The 26,898-nt window shown below is 42.9% G+C and overlaps 1 long non-coding RNA gene across 1 annotated transcript in view; it reads right to left on the bottom strand.

The window, feature by feature from the left end:
* Positions 1–26,898, bottom strand: part of LOC134756902 (uncharacterized) — a 127,974-nt gene that overhangs the window by 28,976 nt on the left and 72,100 nt on the right. The window contains exons 3-4 of the long non-coding RNA XR_010130329.1: positions 7,364–7,474; positions 6,710–6,780 (exon numbers count right to left, since the gene is read on the bottom strand). This is a non-coding gene — a long non-coding RNA (uncharacterized lncRNA). The remainder of the gene's footprint in view (positions 1–6,709; positions 6,781–7,363; positions 7,475–26,898) is intronic.

Genomic DNA, 26,898 nt, shown 5'->3' with positions numbered 1-26,898 from the left:
CCCGCCCGGCCAGCCGCCCCGTCCGGGAGGGAGGTGGGGGGGCCAGCCCCCCGCCCGGCGAGCCGCCCCGTCCGGAAGGGAGGTGGGGGGGTTAGCCCACCGCCCAGCCTGCCGCCCTGTCCAGGAGGGAGGTGGGGGTTCGGCCCCCCGCCTGGCCGGCCACCCGGTCCGAGAGGTGAGGGGCGCCTCTGCCCGGCCGCCCCTACTGGGAAGTGAGGAGCCCCTCTGCCCGGCCAGCCGCCCCGTCCGGAAGGGAGGTGGGGGGGTCAGCCCCCCGCCCGGCCAGCCACCCCGTCCGGAAGGGAGGTGGGGGGGTCAACCCCCCGCCTGGCCAGCCGCCCCGTCCGGGAGGTGAGGGGCACCTCTGCCCGGCCGCCCCTACTGGGAAGTGAGGAGCCCCCCCCGCCCGGCCAGCCGCCCCGTCCGGGAGGGAGGTGGGGGGGTCAGCCCCCCACCAAGCAAGCCGCCCCGTCCGGGAGGTGAGGGGCGCCTCTGCCCGGCCACCCCTACTGGGAAGTGAGGAGCCCCTCAGCCCGGCCAGCCGCCCCGTCCGGGAGGGAGGTGGGGGGGTCAGCCCCCCGCCGGGCCAGCCAACCCGTCCAGGAGGGAGGTGGGGGGGGGGTCAGTCCCCCGCCCGGCCAGCCGCCCCGTCCGGGAGGGAGGTGGGGGGGCCAGCCCCCCGCCCGGCGAGCCGCCCCGTCCGGAAGGGAGGTGGGGGGGTTAGCCCACCGCCCAGCCTGCCGCCCTGTCCAGGAGGGAGGTGGGGGTTCGGCCCCCCGCCTGGCTGGCCACCCGGTCCGGAGAGGTGAGGGGCGCCTCTGCCCGGCCGCCCCTACTGGGAAGTGAGGAGCCCCTCTGCCCGGCCAGCCGCTCTGTCCGGGAGGGAGGTGGGGGGGTCAGCCCCCCGCCCGGCCAGCCACCCCGTCCGGAAGGGAGGTGGGGGGGTCAACCCCCCACCTGGCCAGCCGCCCCGTCCGGGAGGTGAGGGGCACCTCTGCCCGGCCGCCCCTACTGGGAAGTGAGGAGCCCCCCCCGCCCGGCCAGCCGCCCCGTCCGGGAGGGAGGTGGGGGGGTCAGCCCCCCGCCAAGCAAGCCGCCCCGTCCGGGAGGTGAGGGGCGCCTCTGCCCGGCCGCCCCTACTGGGAAGTGAGGAGCCCCTCAGCCCGGCCAGCCGCCCCGTCCGGGAGGGAGGTGGGGGGGTCAGCCCACCGCCCAGCCTGCCACCCTGTCCGGGAGGGAGGTGGGGGGTCAGCCCCCCGCCTGGCCAGCCGCCCCGTCCGGGAGGGAGGTGGGGGGGTCAGCCCACTGCCCAGCCTGCCGCCCTGTCCGGGAGGGAGGTGGGGGTTCGGCCCCCCGCCTGGCCAGCCGCCCCATCCGGGAGGTGAGGGGCGCCTCTGCCCGGCCGCCCCTACTGGGAAGTGAGGAGCCCCTCTGCCCGGCCAGCCGCCCCGACCAGGAGGGAGGTGGGGGGGGTCAGCCCCCTGCCCGGCCAGCCACCCCGTCCGGGAGGTGAGGGGCACCTCTGCCCGGCCGCCCCTACTGGGAAGTGAGGAGCCCCTCTGCCCGGGCACCACCCCGGCTTGGAGGTGTACCCAACAGCTCATTGAGAACGGGTCATGATGACAATGGCGGTTTTGTGGAATGGAAAGGGGGGAAAGGTGGGGAAAAGATTGAGAAATCGGATGGTTGCCGTGTCTGTGTAGAAAGAGGTAGACATGGGAGACTTTTCATTTTGTTCTGTACTAAGAAAAAATTCTTCTGCCTTGGGATCCTGTTGATCTGTGACCCTACCCCCAACCCTGTGCTCTCTGAAACATGTGCTGTATCCACTCAGGGTTGAATGGATTAAGGGCGGTGCAAGATGTGCTTTGTTAAACAGTTGCTTGAAGGCAGCATGCTCGTTAAGAGCCATCACCACTCCCTAATCTCAAGTACCCAGGGACACAAACACTGCGGAAGGCCGCAGGGTCCTCTGCCTAGGGAAACCAGAGAACTTTGTTCACTTGCTTATCTGCTGATCTTCCCTCCACTATTGTCCTGTAACCCTACCAAATCCCCCTCTGCGAGAAACACCCAAGAATGATCAATAAAAAAAAAAAAAAAAAAAAAAAAAAGAAAATTACTTTGATAATGGCTGGGCGAGGTGGCTCACGCCTCTAATCCCAGCACTTTGTGAGGCCCGGCGCGGCGGATCACCCAAGGTCAGGAGTTAAGAGACAAGCCTGGCCAACATGGTGAAACCCCATCTCTACTAAAAATACAAAAATTAGCCGGGCATGGTGGCGCGTGCCTGTAATCCCAGCTACTCTGGAGGCTGAGGCAGGAGAACTGCTTGAATCCGCTGAGAGGCGGAGGTTGCAGTGAGCCATGAGCATGTCACTGCACTCTGGCCTGGGCAACAGAGTGAGACTACGTCTCAAAAAAAAAAAAAAAAAAAAAAAGAAAATTACTTTGATAAGACAAAAAAACTTTGTTTTCTAGGCAGATTATTTAAAAGGTAAAGAAAACCTTTTACAATCTTTTACCAAGAATAGACCAATACTACAAGAAATCTTTGTCATTTTAACAGAGAGAAGACCAATTTTTAGTTTTGCATTAGTGTATGGTATTTTGATGTCGAGTCATTTCAGACCCTTATAATAAGTTCATTCAATGGTAGTCAACTTGACCACACAAGATTCTCTCTTCCCAATTTTCTATATCAATTTTTTGTCCTTCATTCTCCTTTTACATTCTGAAAAATTTAAATAATCGCCAAGCTAGAAAAAAATTCTTTTTTCAACAAACACACATTTTCATACTCCATACCTTTTCTTACCAAAAATACACCCTACTTTTCTTATACACAAAGTTGTTTTCCCTATTATCTCTAGTAATTTTAATTGCATATACTAATTACAATTTTTCCTTTTTCTTTTTTTGAGACAGAATCTCACTCTGTCACCCAGGCTGGAGTGTAGTGGTGCGATCATGGCTCACTACAGCCTTGAGCTCCCAGGCTCAAGCGATCTTCCCACCTCAGCCTTCTGAGTAGCTAGGACTATCAGTACATGCCACAAAGCCTGGATAATTTTTTTTTAATTTTGTAGATACAGGGTACCACTATATTGCCTAATTAAAATTCTTAACCCTTAGTAAACCTAATTTCTAGTGAAAACTAGGAAGTAAGCAATTGTGAACTGTCTGGCACATACTGTATAACACTCTGTAGACTGGCAAATGTATGACTATATAATTTCATAATTTCTAGAAACATATAATTTCCCACAGCACTATTTTTCAGTGTTGCACAGGACATATTTACCAACTGACCCCACTTCTGTATTAAGAAGCCAAAAGTTCATAAATTTAAACCTATGTTTGGCAATTAATATTTTAGTATTTTATCTTATTTGTAAATGGTCTAGATACTCAATGAATATTCACAATTTAACTTAACAAAAAAACTCTAAGGGTATATGTTACCAAAGAGATTTGGGAAACTGTTTTTCAGTAGACATATTATAAAACATAGTTATTGTTTAGAAGTTTATTTATAAACTTATCCTACTTACATTACTTGATTGTTTTTAACAATTACATTTGGATTATTCATGAAAATTTCACGAGACAGACAAATCTCAAGTTATTTTCTAGCCATAATTCTCAAGTTATTTTCCTGTTAACTATTTTTATACCACATGTGTTTTCATGTTAAGCAAGTATCATGAGAGCAAAAATCAGCCTGGGTAATACAGTGAGAACTTGTCTCTGCAAAAATAAAAAATTAGCCAGGTATGGTGGCATGTCCCTGTAGTTCCAGCTACTTGGGAGGCTGTAGTGGGAGGATCGTTTGAGCCCAGGAGGAAGAGGCTGCAGCAAGCCAAGATTGAACCACTGCACTCCAGCATGGGTGACAGAGGGAAACCCTGTCTCAAAAAAAAAAAAAAAAAAAGGAAAAACCTAAAAGTTAATACAAGGGGTTTTGTTTCAATGCTATGTTTGATATACATGAAGTAATAGGTACTACATTTTTATTTGTACTTTTTGTGCTTAGATTCAATTTATGATTTTTCTCATTTTAAATATTTACTATAGAAAACATAAGTTCAGGCCAGGCTCAGTGGCTCACACTGTAATCCCAACACTTTGGGAGGCTGAGATAGGAGGAAGAATAAATAATATGAACAACCAATGGAGTAAGATTCCTGTGGATGAGGTTGTAGAAGGGTGTAGTATAATAACCACAGGACCAGCCAAACTGGTAACAAATGTCAAGTTGCCTTTTAGGTATAACAAAACCAAAAACTGCAAGTCATGCAGCCCAGGCACATGTTGGGAGAAAAGCTGAGTGTTGGCAGAAGCTGAGGCAGGGCTTGCATGTCTGACATGATGTAAAAGAGTCTTGGAATATGTCCAGGGTCCAGGATCTAAAACCCCTTGTGGCCTTTGCAACAACAAGCTCGGTGCTAAAGGGTGGAAGACTACCCTGATGCACCATAATCTAAGCCCAGGGCATAAAACCCCTTGTGGCTTGGATAGAACCCCGGGCTTGTGACTCTGGAATGTGTCTAGACTTGCTGGCTCCTTGCTCCTTGCTCTCCCGGGATCGATTGTATCTTGATTTAAAAGAACCTGCTCTCCATTATCTCAAGTAGCAGAGCAGATGCTAAACCGTCACAGCTGTAAATCATGTGCTTTAATGCAACACTCCCTTTTGACTCCCACATTCTCACCACCTGTTTCTTTGTTTGATCACCAATAAATAGTCTGGGCTTCCAGAGCTAGGGGCCTTCGCAGCCTCCACACTCGCGATGATCTCTTAGGACCCACTTTCTCTCTCAAACTGTCTTTTTCTCATTCCTTTGACTCCGCTGGACTTCATCACCCCTACGACCTGGTGTTGGGTCTGATCACCCCAACAAGCATACACAACAGAAAAAGCTTTGACCTTTAACAACACCTGGAACCAACTATTCCTCCCCTCAAAACATGCCTGCAATCCGAAGGATTTTCAGAAGTGAGGGAGGGGTCTGCTGACCTGGAAGATCTGGGGCTAAAATCTGCCTCAACATGCTTTACTGTAAATGGTCAAATTTGAAGCTCCCTAGTCGAATCCTGCCAAGCCAACATTCCCAAATCCTGTCTATTTTCCTCTGATCTCATAAAACTTGCCACAGACTCCAAAGTGGGGGACAGATTTGAGCCTTTTTGCTGCCAGCTCTACAATAAAGCCTTTCTTTTCTCAAAAGCTGGTGCCATAGTTATCAGCTTCTGTGAGCATCAAGCAGTGAGCCCATTTGCTCCATAACAGATCATACCATATAGAGGTAATAACCACTGAGAAAGGAGATAAAGTACAGAGCAGTGAGGATGCACAATGCATGAGTTAATGAAGGGTGTTATTTTAAGCCTCCACATCCACAAATACACTCATAGTCTCACAGGATGAAAGCAGGGTGTTGGTCAGGCTATAGTTCTCAAACAGGACTTGAGGAAATTTTCCAAACCCATTCAGATTGTTAGAAAAATTCAGTTCCTAGCAGCTAAAGGACTAAGGCCCCCAGTCCCTGGCTGGCAATCAAGCAAGGGCCACTCTCAGCTCCTAGGCCTTCTGCGGTTTCTTGCTATATGACCCCCCATACACAATTTACAACATAGATGTTTGCTTTCTTTCAGGCCACCCAGAGCACATCTCTCTTATCTCCTCTTTGACTAGCCAGGGAAAAGTCTCTGCTTTTAAAGGGCTCACCTGATTAGATTAGGCCCAGCAAAGACATTTTCCTATCATTTTGTTGGGTTTTTTGTTTGTTTGTTTGTTTGTTCATTGTTTGTTGAGACAAGGTAATGCTATATTGCCCAGGCTGTTCTGACATTCGTGGGCTCAAGGGATCCTCCTGCCTCAGCCTCCCAAGTAGCTGGGATGACAGGTGTACACCACCATGCCTGGCTAGAAAAGACGGAATCAGTGTTACTGATTTCTCTTCACTATCTTAAAGTCAACCAAAAGGGACCTTAAACAGATCTGCAAAATCCCTTTTGCTATTGTGAAAAACAAAAATTGGACAAGTAAGGATATTAATTTTAATTTTACTCAGGCTATTGCAATGGTACAGCATCCCCAATCCAAAGATCAGAGTATCTCAGCAGGTGATTTTGCCTTAGAGTTTCAGAGAGAATGGTAATCAAATTTCAGGTGAAGTGATTTACAGTAGAGTGTTTTTGCAAGCAGGGGTAGTATCAGTTGGTTGGCTGAACAGAAAGTGTTTTTCTCTGTATTAGCTAGTTTTTCCAGGGGACAAACGATTCTAATTTCAGTAATCATGAGCCATGGAACAAGAAGTTGAGGATCTGTGTTTGGCCTTGTCAGCAAATTCATGCAAGAGGGGAAAGTTCTCTGTTTGTTCCTGACACAGGTAAATGGTGGAGTTATCCTCAACTGTTATGGGAGTCATGACAAAGAGTGGAAAGTGAGTCCTATCTAAGTCATATGAAGAAAGGTGGTTATTTGCAGAAAGTCCTTTCCTGGAATGCAAAGGTTGGAGGGATTTCTTAACTGTTGCTGTTCTCCAAGAGCACACGACTCAGGTAAAGTTTAACATGGTTAGCCTTTTGTTCGATACTGAACAACTCAGGTGAGAATAAACCTGGGTGGGACCAAGCAAGGGCTAAGAAACAGTCTCTTGAGAACCCTCAATGGTGCTGTTCCTGTAAAAATCAGTTGAATTACCTATTGAGAGGTGGTTAAAAAGAAATCAGCTGTTTCAAAGTCCTGGACATCAAGCATCTTAAAAAGGATGCCTAAAATGAAAAAGAGAAATATTAATATGAAAAGCTGTATTAAAGTAATAGCTTCAGAAGTTAAATCTGAGGGTAACCAATCCAGTGCATTCCAAGAGGTTGGTAAAACTCACTGAGTTTCTTGAGGCTAAAATGTTGATGCTCTTGGTGATGTCCACAGTCTTAGCTACCTTTCATGTAAAGGCATGCATAACCAGTGTTTTGTCAAACTTCTTTACTGGCCCTGACAGTCACTTGTCCAGAAAGAAATTCATACTGGCCAGGTGCAGTGGCTCACACCTGTAATCCCAGCACTTTGGGAGGCAGAGGTGGGTGGATCACCTGAGGTCGGGAGTTTGAGACCAACCTGACCAACATGACCAACCCTGTCTCTACTAAAAAATACAAAATTAGGCAAGTGTAGTGGCGCATGCCTGTAATCCCAACTACTCGGGAGGCTGAGGCAGGAGAATCACTTGAACCTGGGAGACGGAGGTTGCGGTGAGCCGAGATCGTGCCATTGCACTCCAGCCTAGACAACAAGAGAGAAACTCCTTCTCAAAAAAAAAAAGAAAGAAAGAAAGAAAAGAAAAGAAATCCATACATGGTCTGCTATGGTGATGAGTCCTGGAGTCCTTCAAGATTTGTAGGAAGTCATTGGTCTTCAGCTCACAGAACTTCTTAAAATTCCAAAGAAAAAGACCCAGCGCAGCACCTGAAAAGGATTTAACTGGTCAAGTTTTAGTTGTTGGTGATGCTGAGTCACACAGAAGGGAGAAAATTTGGAAAACTTTGTTTAGAGGGTTGTAGCCAGATATTGAAGAACACTGGAAGAATTGAGCATTGGGTAATTGTTGATAATTTGTGCAAGGTAACAGGATCCAGTCCAAATTACAGGCATGTACCCAAACTGATTTTTTCCACAAAAAGTATATAAAGTATGGGGGAAGAAAGTAACTTAAATCTCTACCAGAGAAAACAGAGTTTGCATATTCCATCAATTACCTGCAATTTACAAGGAGTGCAACTAACTCAAAGGCAATGAACAGGGCTAGAGTCTGGTAACACTGTTGCAACTCAGGACTATAGGCGGAAAGAAGGGGGATATAGTGCTATAGTTTTCCATTGAAACAGAAAATATCTCTCCAGTCACTCCCCTTTTAATCAAAGATGATCTTGAAGATTATCCTTGAACACAAAATAAAGATGGTCTCATTACATTTGACCTGATTATTTACATAGGTGCTACAAAAATTGTAATGTACCAGAGTCCTTCTTAAATGTGCTTTGCTGAAAGTTTAGTAAGAAATGTCACATTAAACTTTTAAAAACTTTTTGAGCTAGGAAGCCAAGCCAAGAACTCACCATCAAATTTCACCTATAATACCTAAAAATTTGGGTAAATTCCTCACTTCTCAAAGTCCATAAAATATCCTAATGTTCACAGTCCTGCCAGGAAATGACAATCTTTACTTATTCTGTAAACCAGATTTTCCTAGGTCCAGTTTTCCTAGGTATGCTTTGTAAGCTTTACCTCCATAAAATTAACCATAGTTCCTTAAAAGTGTCAGATCATATCTGATTAAGTAATCATTCTAAAATATAACATTTCAAGGAAGACATTTGTTGTATAACCAATATTTGCAATTAAATCCTGTTAACAAGGAAGACGGACTCATTGAAATTGTAAAAATAACTATATTGCAATGAAAATAAAAATAGTAAGCTCAGATGTGGTGGCTCACACCTGTAATCCCAGCACTTTGGGAGACCGAGGTGGGCAGATCACTTGAGACCAGGAGTTCAAGACCAGCCTGGCCAACATGGCGAAGCCCCACCTCTACTAAAAATAAAAAATTAGCCAGGCATGGTGGCGCATACCTGTAATCCCAGCTACTCAGGAGATTGAGGCACGAGAATCACTTGAACCTGGGAGGTGAAGGTTGCAGTGAACTGAGACGGTGCCACCACACTCCAGCCTGGGTGAGAGAGTGAGACCCTGTCTCCAAAAGAGAAAATAATAATAATAATAATCAATGACAGTTTCCAATTCCGGAGAAATCAGGCAAAGAGAAAAATATAAATATTTCATTTCCATTTACAAAAGCATAATTTAATCAATTATTATGAGTGACAGATAGCTTAAGAGGAGAGAGAAACGCATTCCTTATAAGCATCAGCTTATCCAGTCCTATGTAAGTAATTCTTGTTCCACTCAGTCTTGAGTTAGCAGTCTCAGAAATCTATCTGCTTCTGAACCACAGTTCTGGAAATTCTGACTCAGTCCACTGGTATAAATTCCGAATTGTTTATGTAATGCCATCAGAAGAGCCTGTGCCCAGGAGTACCTGGACACAGGGCTCCTTTTTCACAGGGCTCTGAAAGAGTCCATCTTTGTTGATTCACTCTGGCCACAGCTATTGCAAGTGCTTCACAGAAGCATCAGAGTAAAACAAAAAACTGTCTATAGATGACAAAAGGCCTTTCCCCTACCCCTCCCCTCCCCTTCCCTTTCCTTTCCTTGCTTCGACAGGGTCTCATTCTGTCACCCAGGCTAGAGTGCAATGGCACAATCTCAGCTCACTGCAACCTCCACCTCCTAGGCTCAAGTCATCCTCCTAACTCAGCCTCCTGCATAGCTGGGACTACTGGCGCACGCTACCAGGCCCAGCTAATTTTTTGTATTTTTTGTAGAGATGAGGTCTCACCATATTTCCCAGGCTGGTCTTGAACTCCTGGGCTCAAGCGATCCACCCACCTTGGCCTCCAAAAGTACTGGGATTACATGCGTGAGCCACCGGGCCCGGCTGATGACAAAAGGCTTTAAATGGCTAGTAATAGTTATTACTAATAACTTTCCAAAGTAAAAGATCTGATGAGAGTTTATTACAAGAATAACGCAACTGGCAAAAAATGTTTCCATGGCATGCAAAATGAAATGTCAACCCAAAAAAGTTTTAGATAAAATATCTATAAACATAATGATTAATCCTATTTTCAAAGAAGAGTGGATAATACATCTACATTTTGAAAATAAGTGAATGTAATCTTCACAGAGGAAAAAATATTCAAATATAACATATAATAATCCTGAGACACAATATACCATGGATATACTAAACATATAGTTGGACTACACCGAGAATATATCAAGTTTATCAAGGAAAGAGACTCAGTAAATCTCGAGTAGATCCTAAACATCTGAATTTGATAAATCTTCATAGGTTAATGATATGAATCCCCAGTTGAAAACCTCTGGACAAGAGGATGCTAGATTCAAATTAAAGTAGCAACTAACTTAACATTTTTAAAAATAACTCAAAATATGACCAGTGTTATTATACCATTTTTTTGTCTAATATCTTGGCAAAACAGCACCAAGACTCTGAGAAATGGAAATATAACATGGATGGTGAGGATATTGACAAATCTCTATGAACTTCTTATATAGCACACAATTTCTGAAGTATTTATATTAATAGCATTTTACTCATACAAATTTATCACCTCTTCTGATTTGACAACTTTTCCCAAGGAACTCATCAATAGTAACAAATTAAATAAACCTAATTATTTCTAGCACCTCCCTTTTTATAAGATGAAAAACAAATTCCTTGTGATTTTTCAGAGGCCTTCTGGAAAATAGGTTTTAGGTGCAAAATATATCATTCAGGACTTTATATTGGGAAGGCAAAATATTAAAGGTTGTCAGGAGGTTTGAACAGTTGATTAAATAGGATCATGGGTTACTGGGAAATAACACTTGGCTACCTATTTAATCATGTGACAGCAAAATGACATTAAAGAATTTTAAAGGTGGGGCACAGTGGCTCACACCTGCAATCGCTACACTTTTGGAGGCCAAGGCAAAAGGATCACTTGAGGCCAGGAGTTTGAGACCAGCCTGGGCAATATAGCAAGACCCTGTCTCTACAATTTTTTTAAAAAGTTAGATGGGCATGGTTGTGCACACCTGTAGTCCCAGCTACTTGAGAGGCTGAGGCAGGAGGATGGTTTAAAGCCCAGGAATCTGAGGTTGCAGTGAACTACGATTGCATCACTGCACTCCGGCCTGGGCATCAGAGAGACCCTGTTTCTAAAAAAAATAAAATAAAATAGGCCGGGTACAGTGGCTCATGCCTGTAATCCTAGCACTTTGGGAGTCCAAGGCGGGCGGATCACGAGGTCAGGAGATGGAGACCATCCTGGCCAACATGGTGAAACCCCATTTCTACTAAAAATACAAAAAAAAAAAAAAAAATAGCTGGTTGTGGTGGTGGGCGCCTGTAATCCTAGCTACTTGGGAGGCTAAGGCATGAGAATTGCTTGAACCCAGGAGGCAGAGGTTGCAGTGAGCTGAGATCGCACCACTGCACTCCAGCCTGGCAACAGAGCAAGACTCCGTCTCAAAAATAAAATAAAATAAAATAAATAAAACAAAAATGTAAAGTATACATAGATGATAGCACAATTGAAAAGGACCTTGGTTCTTCTTTCAAAAGTGGGCAGACTTTTCTCTTAAGTAAATAATTATCTTAAATAATCAAGGACATGATAAATTCAACATAAAGCACAGGAGATTATTTTGATAAAACACAGAATCTTTGTTCTATAGATAACTCAGAAGGTAAGAAAAATCTCTTACAACTGAGACAGAGCAGGGACCTCCTTTAGGGGCCAGCTGCCCACTGTCCCCCTTCCCCCAGGCATGGAAATATAAAAAAATCTTGAGTTACTTCAAGGGAAATTCTGGGCACCCTGCTAGCCTTGAAAAGTAAATGAGCAACCTGATAAGCAAGAAGGTAATAGCTTTAAACAATAGCCAAGGAAGTTAGAGCCACAAGATGTTTGGTTCCCTATGGAAACTAAAGATAATATATCAACATATGCTCTTGAGTTGTTTTTCAGAAACCTGGACCCCCACCAAATAGAAAGTCCATCCTGTTGACATGTAGAACTCAGATAAGAGGGAACTGAGGACTGAACTCTAACCACTGTTTTGTTCTAAATTTCTTCTTGAGGGGCCTGGAGAGTCGCAACCACAGGCCAGATCTTAACATTCTTTCCTGCTGACCCTAAGTTTTTAGACAAAGCTTTGCTTCCTTAACCAATTGCAAATCAAAGAATCTTGGAAGCCACCTGTATCAGTCCTTTCTCACGCTGCTATAAAGAATTGCCCAAGACTGGGTAATTTATAAAGGAAATAGGTTTAATTGATTCACAGTTCCACAGGGCTGGGGAGGCCTCAGGAAACTTACAATTATGGTGGAAGGGGATGCAAATACATACTTCTTCGCATGGTGGCAGGAAAAAGAAGTGCTGAGCAAAGGGGGAAAAGTTCCTTATAAATTCATCAGATCGGCCATGCATGGTCGCTCATGCCTGTAATCCCAACACTTTGGGAGGCCGAGGTGGGTGGATCACCTGAGGTCAGCAGTTCAAGACCAGCCTGGCCAACATGGCAAAACCTTATTTCTACTAAAAATACAAAAATATTAGCTGGGCATGGTTTTGTGCACCTGTAATCCCAGCCACGAGGGAGGCTGAGGCAGGAGAATCACTTGAATCTGGGAGGCAGAGATTGCAGTGAGCCGAGATCATGCCATTGCACTCCAGCACCTGAGTGACAGTAGTGAAACACCATCTCCAAAAAAAAAAAATCAGATCTCATGAAAACTCACTCACTATCACAAGAACAGCATGGAGGGACCACCTGCATGATCTAATCACCTTCCACAAGGTCCCTCCCCCAACACATAGGGATTACAATTCAAGATGAGATTTGGGTGGGGACAGAGTGCCAGACCATATCACCACCTATGACCTGTAAGGCCATGCTTCAATATATCTTACCTTTTAAGGCCAAACCAGTGTATAACCTCCACATATTGGTATACAATTTTGCCTGTAACTTCTGCTTTTCTGAAACTTACCCCTTCCTTTAAAAACCCTTGGGTTTAGGCTAGTAAAGAAGTTGGGTCTTAAGTGTCAGCTGCCCAATTCTCCTTGCTTGGTGCCCTGCAAATAAACATCCTCCTTTTTCTCACTGCAAATCTTTGTGTAGACTGGCTTTCCTGTACCAGGTGAGTGGACCCAGGTTTGGTTTGGTTTTACAAACATTTTACTAACACAGCCAATTAATCCAAGAAGACTTTGTAAAAATTTTTTTTTCTTGGAGACGGAGTCTTGTTCTGTTGCCCAGGCGGGAGTGCAGTGGCGCGATCTTGGCTCACTGAAAACTCCACCTCCCGGGTTCAAGCAATTCTCCTGCCTCAGCCTCCTGAGTAGCTGGGACTACAGGCGCATGCCACCACACCCGGCTAACTTTTTGTATTTTAGTAGAGACAGGGTTTCACTGTGTTGCCCAGGCTGATCTCGAGCTCCTGAGCTCAGGGAATTTGCCCACCTCGGCCTCTCAAAGAGCTAGGATTACAGGCGTGAGCCACCATGCCCAGCTGACTTTGTAATTTTAACGGAAAGAAAACCAAATTCAAGTTTTATGTAAGTATTATACTTTACACTAAGCCTTTTTCTAATAATCTTATAAATAAATTCATCAAATGTAGCCAGCTTTGACCACCACAAAATTTCCTTTCTGTGAATCTTCCATGACTTTCTATATCTATTCAGATTTTTTCCTATACTTTATGCCTTCTCATTCTGAAACAAAGTCATTTTACTTCAGCACAAAACTACTTACAAAACTACTTTTTTTCCTTAACAAAAATCCATCCCCATATACTTTGCATAGAAAGTTGCTTTTCTCTGCCTCTATTTGCTCCTAGTAGAGTCTAATTCACATGTATTGATTATAACTTGTAATCACAGGACTTATATTTTACACAGAAAACTAGGAGGTAAATAATTGCAGCTGTTTTTGTAACACATCAGCATTTTTAGCAGACCAGCAAAGCTTATGATTATATATCTTATAACTTTATAGTGATACACATCCCTAACTCACAAAAATGAGTATATTTATTAACAGATCCAAGTACATAGCCTCTCAGTATTATATCAAAATAAGAGGCAAAAAATATTAAAAATATATAAGCACAGCCATAAAAAAAGAATGAAATCATGTACTTTGCAGGAACATGGATGCAGCTGGAGGCCATTATCCTAAGCAAATTTTGCAGGAATACGAAATCAAATACCACACATTCTCATTTATAATTCAGAGCTAAGCATTGGGTAGCTGTGGACATGAAGACGGGAAAAGCCGGGTGCAGTGGCTCACGCCTGTAATCCCAGCACTTTGGGAGGCTGAGGCGGGTGGATCATGAGGTCAGGAGTTCGAGACCAGCCTGGCCAACATAGTGAAACCCAACCTCTACTAAAAATACAAAAATTAGCTGGGCATGGTGGCGTGTGCCTTTAGTCCCAGCTACTTGGGAGGCTGAGGCAGGAGAATCGCTTGAAACCGGAAAGCAAAGGTTGTGGTGAGCCGAGATTGTGCCATTACACTCCAGCCTGGGCAACAGAGTGAGACTCTGTCTCAAAAAAAAAAAAAAAAAAAAAAAGATGGGAACAATAGACACTGGGACTACTAGAAGGGAGAGAGAGGGATGAGGGAAAAGGCTGAAAAACTACCTATGAGTTCCCACCTGGGTGATGGGATCATTCGTACCCCAAACTCAGTGTCCCACAATATACCCATTTAACAAACCTGCACATGTACACCCTGAATCAAAGATAACAGTTGAAATTATATATATGTATATATATATAAACTTAAAGTTATACTTTGAAGTTAATGTTTCAGTAGCTTATCTTAGAAATGATCTTGGCTGGGCTCGGTGGCTCACGCCTGTAATCCCAGCACTTTGGGAGGCCGAGGCAGGAGGATCACCTGAGGTCAAGAGTTCAAGACCATCCTGGTCAACATGGTGAAACCCTGTCTCTACTAAAAATACAAAAAATTAGCCAGGTGTGGTGGCACGCACCTGTGGTCCCAGCTATTGGGAAGGCTGAGGCAGGAGAATCACTTGAACCCAGGAGACAGAGGTTGCAGCGAGCCGAGATTGTGCCACTGCACTCCAGCCTGGGCTACAAGCGCGAACTCTATCTTGAAAAAAAAAAGAAAAGAAAGAAATGATCTTAATATTTTGTGAATATCCATTAACTAATTCAATTTAGCTTCAGTTCAAGATTTTTAGTTACCAAAAGATCTTAGAAACTATTTCCAAGCTGACATGCTACCAAATATAATCACTGCTGAAATAAGGTTTGCCAGAATAATGATTTAATTTGATTAAACACAAATTTACAATTTTCATAATCTTAAACATCTAGTAGATTATAATGCTAGCTTATTTTTTTCTTTATTATCTTTTTAAAATCCAGATCCTGCACAATGTGCTAGCTTATTTGATCTGTAAACCTGTATAGGTTTAGGAAAAGTATACCCAATTAGAATAAAAATGTATGCCTGTATTATACTTAATATAGATAAGTCAGAAGACACGCTGTTTTTATTAAACCCACAATATTAAACTAGCCTCATTTGCCAAATATTCACATAAATAATGTGAACTTAAATTCTTAAACCATTTAAATTAGTCTCTATAAAAGTACATTTTAACAGCACATTGAAATTATTGGAAGGTCAATCCCCTAAATTTCTGGCTATTTCAAGTATTATGTAAGCCTTATTTATCTCTAAACCAATCTGAATAGAACCTTTTAAAGATATTTTATAATCTAATTTGATCATACTGAGAGTCGCAGGACGCAGACAAATGCCTAGACAAATAGGGGTGGGTCCCCGGTGAAACCCCCACTCCAAGCCAAGGACAGTTTAAAGCCTGAAAACCAAGCTACAAGTCAAATCTCTCAACTGAACTGAGAACCTGTCTTCTTATTTGGTGCACTTTCCTCTGATTGATCCCCACCCTTTACCTATTTTACATTTATCTACCCTTTCCTAATTGGTTTTCTCCACTGTCATGCCCACCTTTGAGTGGAGTCTTCGTTTTAACCTTTTTTACATACTCACAAACCAATCAGCATGCACTCCCCATTCTGTGCCCATAAAAAGCCCAGGACCCAGCCACACTGAGAGAGAAAAACCACCTGACTGCAGGGGTGTGGGACCACCCCTCAGCCCCTGCATCCCCTCTCTTCTGAGAGCTGTTCCATGGCTCTGTCGCCCAGGCCAAAGTGTAGTGGCGCAATCTTGGCTCACTGCAACCTCAGCCTCCCAGTTTCAAGTGATGCCTCAGCCACAAGAGTAGCTGGGATTCCAGATGCTTACCACCATGTCCGGGTAATTTTTGTATTTTTGGTAGGATGGGGTTTCACCATGTTGGCCAGGCTGGTCTCAAACTCCTGACCTCAAGTGATCCACCCACCTCAGCCTCCCAAAGTGCTGGGATCACAGGCCTGAGCCACTGTGCACTGCCACTGATCTGCTCTTGGTCTCTAATAATTTTGCCTTTTCCTGGGTGTCGTATGATAGAATCATACAGTATTCCATTGTACAGATGTATCACAGTTTGTTTATTCATTCACCCATTGAAAAACATTTCACTTGTTTCCAAGTTTAAGCAGTTATGAATAATGTTGCTATAATCATTCATGCACAGGATTTGTGCGAACATAAGTTTTCAGTTCTCTTGAGTAAATACCTATAAGCCAAATTGCTGGGTCATTTAAGTGTATGTTTAACTTTATAAGAAACTGAAAAACGTCCAGAGTAGCTGTGTGATACTGTATAATAATGTATGATAACTTAAGTTACTCTGCATCCTTGTCAGCACTTGGTATTGTCAGTTTTTTGTTTGTTTGGCCATTCTAATAGGTATGTAAGAGCATATTATTGTGATTTTTAATTTACATTTGCCTAATGACTAATGACGCTGACCATCTTTTCCCATGTTTATTTGTCATCTGTATCTTCTTTGGGGAGGAATCTGTTCAAAACCTTTGCCTTTTATTTATTTATTTATTTATTTATTTATTTATTTATTTATTTAGAGACAGAGACTCACTCTGTTGCCCAGGCTGGAGTGCAGTGACACAATCATGGCTCGCTGCAGCCTCAACCTCCTGGGCTCAAGCGATCCTGCAACCTCAGTCTTCTAAGTAACTGAGGCCACAAGGACATACCACCATGTCCAGCAAATTTTTTTATTTTATGTAGAGCTACAGGCCTCGCTATGTGGCTGAGGCTGGCCTGGAACTCCTGGCCTCAAGTGATCCTCCTACCTCAGTCTCCCAAAGTGCTGGTATTACAGGTGTAAGTCACAGCCCTCAGCCTCAGTTTTTAAAATTGAGTTTTTTTCTCCTGGCCTCAGAAGATCGACCTACCTCGGCCTCCCAAAGTGCTGGAATTACGGGCATGAGTCACCTCAGCCAGCCTGTAATGATTCTTAAAATTGAGTAGTGTGTGTCCTCCAACCTTGTTCTTCTAATGTTTTTGTTTGTTTGTTTGTTTGTTTTTTGAGACGGAGTCTTGCTCTGTCGCCCAGGCTGGAGTGCTGTGGTGCAATCTCGGCTCACTGCAAGCTCTGCCCCTCCGGGCTCAAGGGATTCTTCTGCCTCAGCCTCCCCAGTAGCTGGGACTACAGGCGCCTGCCACTATGCCCAGCTAATTTTTGTATTTTTAGTAGAGACGGGATTTTACCATATTGGCCAGGCTGGTCTCAAACTCCTGACCTTGTGATCTGCCCCCTTTGGCTTCCCAAAGTGCTGGGATTACAGGCGTGAGCCACCGTGCCCGGCCTATAATGATTCTTAAAATTGAGTAGTGTGCATCCTCCAACCTCATTCTTCTAATATTTTTTTCTGCACTAATTTCATTCTCCTTTCCTTCTCCTGCCCCAATGAAATGAATGTTATACTATTTGATATCACCCCACAGTTCCCTGAGGCACTGTTCAATTTTTTTTTCAATATTTTTTGTGGTTCAGATTGGATAATTTCTATTGCTCTTCACGTTTATAGATCCTTTCCTTTTTTTCCACTCTGCTCTCAAGCTATTATTGAATCTAGGTCTGATAATTCTGAGTCATCTTGGGCTAGGATTTGCTGTTTTTTCCACCATGAGTTGCTGCAATTTTCCTGTTTTTGTTTCTGTTGTTTTTTTCAATGTTGAGCAATTTTGTATTGTATCCAGGATGTTTTTATTATTATGTTATGAGACTCTAAGTCCTGTTAAAATCCTCTGAGGAATGCTGGATTTTTTCTTTGTTTTGGTTTAGCAGATAGTTGTCTCAGTTACGTTCAGGCCAAAGTCTAGCCTGCCTTCTATGGACCATGGAATGTAATTTCAGTTTTCAAGCTTTTGCAGAGTATTTCAATCTGTTCTATGTATGTTTCCCCCAGGGGCTAAATGGGACCTGGGTGGGGGTCTACACCACACACCAGTGTTCAAAGCCCTTGGTCTTGAAGTAGTTTAGGATATGCCACCTCAAAATATGCCACTTTGGTATACTGATTATTTTGAGGTGAAGACACTTAAAAAACAACAAATGCAGAGAGAAGCTTTCTCTGAACTCCTTGTATCTGCCTAAAGACAGATATTCCAAAAGGAACTCAATTGTCATCAGTCCCCTTCCCAGGAGTTTCATCAACAGAAAAGATTAACGTATCATAGGAAAGCAGACTAGATACTATCCCCAGACAAACTTTGTCAGAAACTATCACATCTCCCATCTATTCTTCCAAGGGACCCATCATTCATCTTTATTTTTTATTTTTATTTTTTGAGACAGGGTTTCACTCTTGTTGCTCAGACTGGAGTGCAATGACACAATCTTGGTTCACTGCAACTTCTGCCTCCTGGACTCAAGCCATCCTCCCACCTCAGCCTCCCAAGTATCTGGGACTACAGGTGCTCGCCACCACACCACGCTAATTTTTGAATTTTTTGTAGAGGCAGGGTTTCGCCATGTTGCCCAAGGTGGTCTCAAACTCATGAGCTCCAGTGATCCTCCCGCCTCAGCCTCCCAAAGTGCTGGGATTATAGGCATGAGCCACACCCGGCCCATTCATCTTTACTAAAAATCATTTAATCTCCCCAAAATGCCCACATCTCTTCTGCCCTTTCCCGTGTGATGATGATATACAAGCTTTCAACTCTCACTGCTTTTTGGGTATTTGCCTTTTTTTCCTGTGATGCTCCCATGCACATAATAAATTAGCATACCTTTTCTCCTGTTAATCACCTGTTGTCAGTCTGTATCCTAGACCTAGCTATTGATCCTAGGTGGGTAAAGGGAAAGTCTTTCCCTCCCTTACAGTCTTCTATTTCAGATAAGTTTTTCCCACAGACACCTAAGACTTCAATTCTCTTTGAAGTCCTCTTCTCCAAAATCTCCACAATAGTCTCTGGCTCCCAGAGCTCCTTATCCTGGTTCTGTGGCCCAAATGCCTGGTTTTCAGTCTTCCTGTGCTGTCAGACACCTCCCACAACTGGATCCATCTCTGCTATGATCTGAATGTTTGTGTCCCCTCAAAATTCATAAATTAGAACTTATTCCCCAATTACCATCAATTACCATGAGGAGGTCGGGTTTTTAGGAAGTGATTAGAAGGTAGAGCCCTCATGAACAGGATTAATGCCCTTTAGAAGAGGCTTGAGGGAGTTCCTTTGCCCCTTCCACCATGTGAGGATAAGGAAGATACCATCTATGAGGAACAGGTCCTCACCAGACACTGAATCAGCTGGTGACTTGATCTTGTACTTCCTAGACTCTAGAGCTCTGAGCTATAGGTTTCTGTTGTTTATAAATTCCCCAGTCTGGCCTGGCGCAGTGGCTCACATCTGTAATCCTAGCACTTTGGGAGGCTGAGGTGGGTGGATTATCTGAGGTCAGGAGTTCAAGACCAGCCTGGTCAACATGGTGAAACCCCATCTCTACTAAAAATACAAAAAATTAGCTGGGTGTGGTGATGTGCACCTATAATCCCAGCTACTGGGAAGGCTGAGGCAGGAGAATAGCTTGAACCCGGGAGGCAGACATTGCATTGAGCCGAGATTACGCCACTGCACTCCAGCCTAGGCAACAAGGGCAAAACTCTGTCTCAAAAATAAATAAATAAATAAATAAATTCCCCAGTCTAAGGTAATTTGTTATAGCAGCCGAAGTGGACTAAGACAATCTCCAAGGCAAATCAGCAAGCTCAGCTGCTGATAGAGTCACCACCCATAGGGAGAATGCGGCTTTAGAACTGGAGCCCTACAGAGCCAATAAAAGAAAACAGAAACAGAATAGTTCCTCATTTGTCAGAGGGGCCTCTTTCCAGTTTTCTTTTTAAAGATAGAGATACACTCTTGGTGTTCCTTTTGCAACGTTCCAGAATTTTTCTTGCTTTGAGATAGTAGAGAGAAAAATATACGAAACTCACCATTTTGTTGGTCTTTCTCTGAGTTTTAATTTCTTACCCAATTTATCTTCTATTATTTTCTTTATTACCTTTATTATTTATTTTACTAATCTCAGTTATTTGTTTTGTAATGCCCAACCTTGTTTTTTCCTTATTCACCTGGCTTTGTTTCTCCCTTAGCTAAGAGAACCAGACAAACTCCATCTTGGCTCTTTCATTGGCAGCCCCTTCCTCAAGGACTTAACTTGTGCAAGCTGACTCCCAGCACATCCAATAATGCAATTAACTGATAAGATACTGTGGCAAGCTATATCCGCAGTCCCCAAGAATTCGTCTGATTGATAACGCCCAAAGCCCCGCGTCTATCACCTTGTAATAGTCTTAAAGCCCCTTCACCTGGAAATGTTTACTTTCCTGTAACCATTTATCCTTTTAACTTTTTTGACTACTTAACCTCTGTAAAATTGTTTTAACTAGACCCCCCCGCCTCCCCTTCCTAAACCAAGGTAGAAAAGTTAATCAAGCCCCTTCCTCGGGGCCAAGAGAATTTTGAGCATTAGCTGTCTCTCGGTCACCGGCTAATAAAGGACTCTTAATTCGTCTCAAAGTGTGGCGTTTTCTCTAACTCGCTCAGGTACAACAGTTTCATGTATTCTCCCCAGAATTTTTGTTGTATTCTTTGGGAGAAATAGCATGGAATATGTTTATGCTATCTTTTTTTTTTTTTTTTTTTGAGACAGGGTCTCACTCTGTCACCCTGCTGGAGTGCAGTGGCATGATTTGGTTTGCTGCAGCCTCTACATCCTGGGCTCAAGTGATCCTCCCACCTCAGCCTCCCAAATAACTGGGACTATAGCTGTGAACTACTATTCCTGGTTAATTTTTGTATTTTCTGTAGAGATGAGGGTTCACCATGTTACCCACTGGTCTTGACTCCTGTGTTCAAGTGATCTGCCCACTTTAGCCTCCCAAAGTTCTGGAATTACGGGCATGAGTCACCTCACCTGGCCTGTTTTATATATTTTAGGGAAGTAGAAGTTACAGGCTAAGTCATAAATCAATATATGGAGGTTATACATTGCTTTGGCCTGAAAAGGCAGAATATCTATACCTAAAGGATTATAAATCATGTTGCTATAAAGACACATGCACACGTATGTTTATTGTGGCACTATTCACAATAGCAAAGACTTGGAACCAACCCAAATGTCCAACAATGATAGACGGGATTAAGAAAATGTGGCACGTATATACCGTGGAATACTATGCAGCCATAAAAAATGATGAATTCATGTCCTTTGTAGGGACATGGATGAAGCTGGAAACCATCATTCTCAGCAAACTATCGCAAGGACAAAAAACCAAACATGGCATGTTCTCACTCATAGGTGGGAATTGAACAAAGAGAACACATGGACATAGGAAGGGGAACATCACACACTGGGGCCTGTTGTGGGGTGGGGGGAGGGGGGAGGGATAGCATTAGGAGATATACCTAATGTTAAATGACGAGTTAATGGTGCAGCACACCAGCATGGCACATGTATATATATATATATGTAACAAACCTGCACATTGTGCACCTGTACCCTAAAACTTAAAGTATAATTAAAAAAAAAAAGGCAGAATATCTCGAAGTGGGGGCTTACAGGTCATAGGTGTCTTCAGAGATTCTTTAATTTGCAATTGATTAAAGGAGTAAAGCTTTGTCTAAAATTTGGGACCCGGTGCAGTGGCTCACACAAGTAATCCCAGTGCTGTGGGAGGTTGAGGTGGGAGACTCACTTGAGCCCAAGAGTTTGAGACCAACCTGGCCAACACTGCAAGATCCCATTTCTATTATTAAATAAATAAATAAAACAAAATGGTACAGCTGTTTTGAAAAACAGTTTGGCAGTTCCTCAAAGATTAAATGTACCAAATGGAAATAATTAAGACGACAGCCCAGGTGGGACAGCTCATGCCTGTAATCCCAGCACTTTGTTAGGCCAAGGCTGGCAGATCATTTGAGGCCTGGAGTTCAAGACCAACCTGGGCAACACAGCGAAACCCTGTCTCTACAAAAAATCCAAAAATTAGCCAGGCATGATGGTGAGTGCCTGTAGTCCCAGCTACTTTGAAGACTGTGGTGGGAAGATCAGTTAACTCCAGGAGGTCAAGGATGTAGTGAGCCATGATTCTGCCACTGTACTCCAGCCTGGGCAACAGCGCAAGACCCTGTCTCAAAAAACAAAAAAATTTAAGAAGAAGATAACAAGTAAAAAAATCTTAAAAAAGAATTAGGCTGGGTGTGATGGCTCACATCTGTGATCCCAACACTTTGGGAGGCTGAGGTGGGAGGATCACTTGAGTCCAAAGGTTCAGGATCAACCTGGGCAACATAGTGAGACCCCATCTCTCTATATTTTTAAAATTAAATTAATTTTTTTTTTTTTAAGGCAGAGTCTCTCTTTGTCACCTAGGCTGGAGTACAGTGGCATGATCTTGGCTCACTGCAGCCTCCACCTCCTGGGCTCAAGTGATGCGCCCACCTCAGCCTCCCAATTAGCTGGAACTACTGGCTACTTTTTTTGGTATTTTTTTGTAGAGACAGGGTTTCACTGTGTTGCCCAGGCTTGTCTTGAACTCCTGATCTGCCCACCTTGGTCTCCCAAAGTGCTAGGATTACAGGTATGAGCCATGTTGCTTAGCCTCTATTTTTTAAATATTAATTTTTTTTTAAAAAAAAGGCCAGCCTGGGCAATATTGGGAGACCTTATCACTACTAAAAATAAAAAAAAATTAGCCAGGCATGGTGGCGCATACCTGTAGGTCTAGCTACTTAAGAGGATGAAGCTGTAAGATCACTTGAGCCCAGGAGTTTGAGGTGGCAGTGAGCTATGAGATCATGCCACTGTACTCCAGCCTAGGCAACAGAGCCAGAACTTGCCTCTAAAAAAATAAATTTAAACATAATATTACCATATAACTCAGCATTCCTCTCCTACTTATATACGTGGAGGAATTGAAAACAAGGACTTGGCTGGGTATGGTGGCTCATTCCTGTAATTCCAGCACTTTGGGAGGCCAAGGTGGGAGTATCACTTGAGGTCAGGAGTTCGAGACCAGCATGGCCAATATGGCGAAACCCAGTCTCTACTAAAAATACAAAAATTAGCCAGGTGTAGTGGCATGTGTCTGTAGTCCTGGCTACTCGGAAGGCTGAGGCAGGAGAATCACTTGAACCCAGGAGGCAGAGGTTGCAGTGAGCCGAGATCGCACCACCACACTCCAGCCTGGGCAATAGAGCGAGACTCTGTCTCAAAAAAACAAAAAACAAAACAAAACAAAAAAACACAAGGACTTAAACAAATAAGATACTTGTACATAAATGTTCATAGCAGCATTATTCATAACACCCAAAAGGTAGAAACAACTCAAATGTCTACTGATGGATGAAGGGATAAATAAAATGTGGTATATCCATAAAATGGATTATTGTTCAGCCAGAAGAAGGAATAAGTTCTGATACAGATTACAATATGGATGAACCTTGAAAACATGGTGCTAAATGAAAGAAGTTAAATAAAAAAGGACAAATATTGTATGATAACACATATAAAATATCTAGAACAGGCAAATTCTTAGATCACAGAAAGTATATTAGAGGAAAGAGATGTGGTGAGTCATTGGGAAAAAAATGAGAGCAAAGTCAATGAACAGAGCTGACACTGCTCAGTGGCAACACATTGTGAAGTCCTGCTATCCTGGGTGTAGTTGATATTAAATAGTTCTTGAATTAGATGCTAATTCTGCCCTGTAGAAGGGGGTTCCCAATTCATTGTTCTTTATGTTCCTTGATTTGACCTTCTGGGAGACAGTTCTTCCTTTATTATATTTTTTAGTTATATGTGAAGAGGGTATTGGAGAATATGCACTCTTTGGAGGCTAACCAGTATCCTGAGCTCATTTCCTGTGTATAGAGGGCTGTAGGCCAAAGAGACATGTTAAGTTTTGTCTAGGCTCTTGGCTCCTTTGGCAATACAATTATCTTATAAACATTACTGGTTTCTTATCTCTTAGATTCCAATCAGCTTCATTTGCCAGTGGCCATAACACAGTTCTTTCCTTGACATATCTCCATTTATCTGTCTACTTAATTCTAGGTACCTTGAGCCTATCAAGCTTGGTGGGAGACCAACACCTTTATTCCCTGTTCATTTAGCCATTTCATCCAACTGAAAGGACTTACTGGGTGATATCTCAATCCATTTAGAGATTTTAAAGATAGGTATGACAGGGATAGGCTTGGTTTGATTTTTTTTTAATTATTATTAAAGGCTTCCATTAGAAAAGTATTTGCCATTGTCAACTGTGCCAGTTCCTGAATTTCTATGTTGTCTTTATTCCTTTCCATTCCTGCTTACAAATTAGTAAATTATTTTTTGGCTATTTCTCTTTCATGAAGTGTCTTTCAAATACATCCAACATTAACCTACACATGCTATTAACATTTTGTTTTCTAGTCTCTTGCACTGGAGCTATAAACTTACTATGTTCATTATTTAACTTTTAAGTAATTGCAGGTCACAGTTTTATCAAATATTCCATAGTACACCATGGGTTATCATTCTTCCAGCTGCTAAAATCAGTTTGCTTGCCCCCATCACTTGGCCCCTAAGTCAAAGTCACAAAAGTCATGCTTTTGTTAAAATACACCCATCTCTGGCCATAAGTTTTTGTATTAATCAATATATGCTAGGTTTTGTCAAAAAAATTTTTTTTCAACTTCCAAGTGCTTGGAAATTGGCAAAATCTTAGTGTGACCTCAAAGGAAGATGCGGAGGCAAAATTAATATAAGTAGAATTTGGGCCAAGCTTGAGGATTGCAACTTAGGAGTACAGATTCAAGTTGCCCTGAATATACACTCTGATTAGCAGCAGTTACAAGTGGATTTTTAAAAAGAAGAGGCAGCTCCTGACTTGTTTACCAAGAATTTACATTAAAATAACCCAAGCTACTGATGGGCTATACATTGTTGTTGTTGTTGTTGTTGTTGTTTTGCATCATAAATTCTGGGAACACAAAGATCATGGGTGAGGCAGCTAGTCAGGAACAAAATTACTTTAAACAATTGTCCCCAAGCATTGATGTAGAGTGGGAGTTGGAGGATGGAAGGCAAGAATGACCAAAATCCCATGCTCTTGTCTCTTTGGGCCTGCATACCTCCCAAAGCTCAGACTGCCCTGAGCTATTTTTCTTTTCTCATTTGTAACATAAAATAATAAAAAATGTATTTCTTGTTCATGGTGTACGTTTACTGCAGGTTATACATCTCCTAATTCTAGGATACAGTCTGATGATGAAGCAGTCATGATGCTGCACATTGCCAGACTCAAAGGCAGAGAGAAAGAGGAGTCTAAACAGTCGCAGATTGGCAATTCAGTGCCCTGGCCCTGAGGTAATTGGCCCGAACTGGACATGTGGTCTCACTCAACCACAAGAGAGCCTGAGAGTGCAACCTACTTTAAGAAGTGCCCTGCAGGTTGAGAGTGGGAAATAGTTGGTGAACAGCACAATCCAATTGCATATGAACTTCGTAATCAAATGTACACTAGGACTGGTAAATGAGGCCCAACTTTACTAGAGTTGTAGCCCCCATTCCCAGATTTAAGAGGTCCCTTTAACAGCACAAGTGCATACTATACACACTGTGCACCTTTCTCTAGTCTTCCACAAAGGAAGCTGTGGTGATTTTATCAGGTAACTGTGCTAGATACAGGAGAATCCCCAAGGCTTTAATTTATATTTAACCCTGACTCTAAGATGAAACCAATTCATTGATTCTCAAATAGACTTTAGAGCATCAAGTGATAACTGAAGCTTTGATCAACAAGCCCCATAGGGCAGCAATCATGCAGGGTAGCTTCTCCAGTTTCCGAATGTACAGAGGGAGGCAAGGGCCTCATCTCCATGAAATCTCCTCTTGGGCCCCTGACTCGAAGAATAAGTCCACTATAGGAAAAAACCAGAAGCCACTGAAATACTCTTCCTCAAAAATGAAAAGTAAGTTTTATTTCAAACCTATCAGATCCATGTTCTAGAGAATGTTAAACTCTACAGATCCATCTCAGAATCAAAGGACCATATTCATACTGACAGTTAAGCTCTTATAATGGAAGTAACCTCATTCAACTCTTCTTAGAAGTAAATGATGGACAAGTAGATAATCTTTGGCAATCCTTTCCAGTTTTGTTTACACATAGGTTTCTTTTTCCCCCTGAAGAACTAACAAGAAAAAGCCAGATTCAATTACTATGATTTGGCAGCTTGAAACAACAAACTGGTTTTTCCTGCTCATGAGCTGAAATTTCAATTAAATAGTTTTAAAAGCTATGATGGCATAGGAACAAAATATTTGGCAAGTGACACCTGGAAACCTGCAGTTTAATTCTCTAAGCACTGAAATTTTTTTCAATATTTTAACCATTTTGAGCAGAAATTCTTTAAAAATGTCTATCAACATAGTCCCTGCCCTCTTTCTTTCTTGTTTGTTGTCTTTTCATTATTTTCTCCTGGGTTTTCTAACAACCTCTGACCTTTATCCATTAAAGTCTACCAGCTTGGCACTGTCTGAAGATATTGATCTAGAGAATGTCATTTTGTGTGCATAATGTTTGCAGTGTCAACTGCACTAAACATAATTTGATCTGGCCTTAATTTCTCTGGGGCATCATAGGGAATCCCAGTTATTGTACAATATCATAATGCACTCATGCCTTCAATAGGGTTGCCACATTTAGCAAATAAAATTACAGGACATCCAG

Source organism: Gorilla gorilla, chromosome 1, assembly GCF_029281585.2.
Source record: "Gorilla gorilla gorilla isolate KB3781 chromosome 1, NHGRI_mGorGor1-v2.1_pri, whole genome shotgun sequence".
Lineage (NCBI taxonomy): Eukaryota > Metazoa > Chordata > Mammalia > Primates > Hominidae > Gorilla > Gorilla gorilla.
This window is presented reverse-complemented; position numbering and strand designations above follow the sequence as displayed.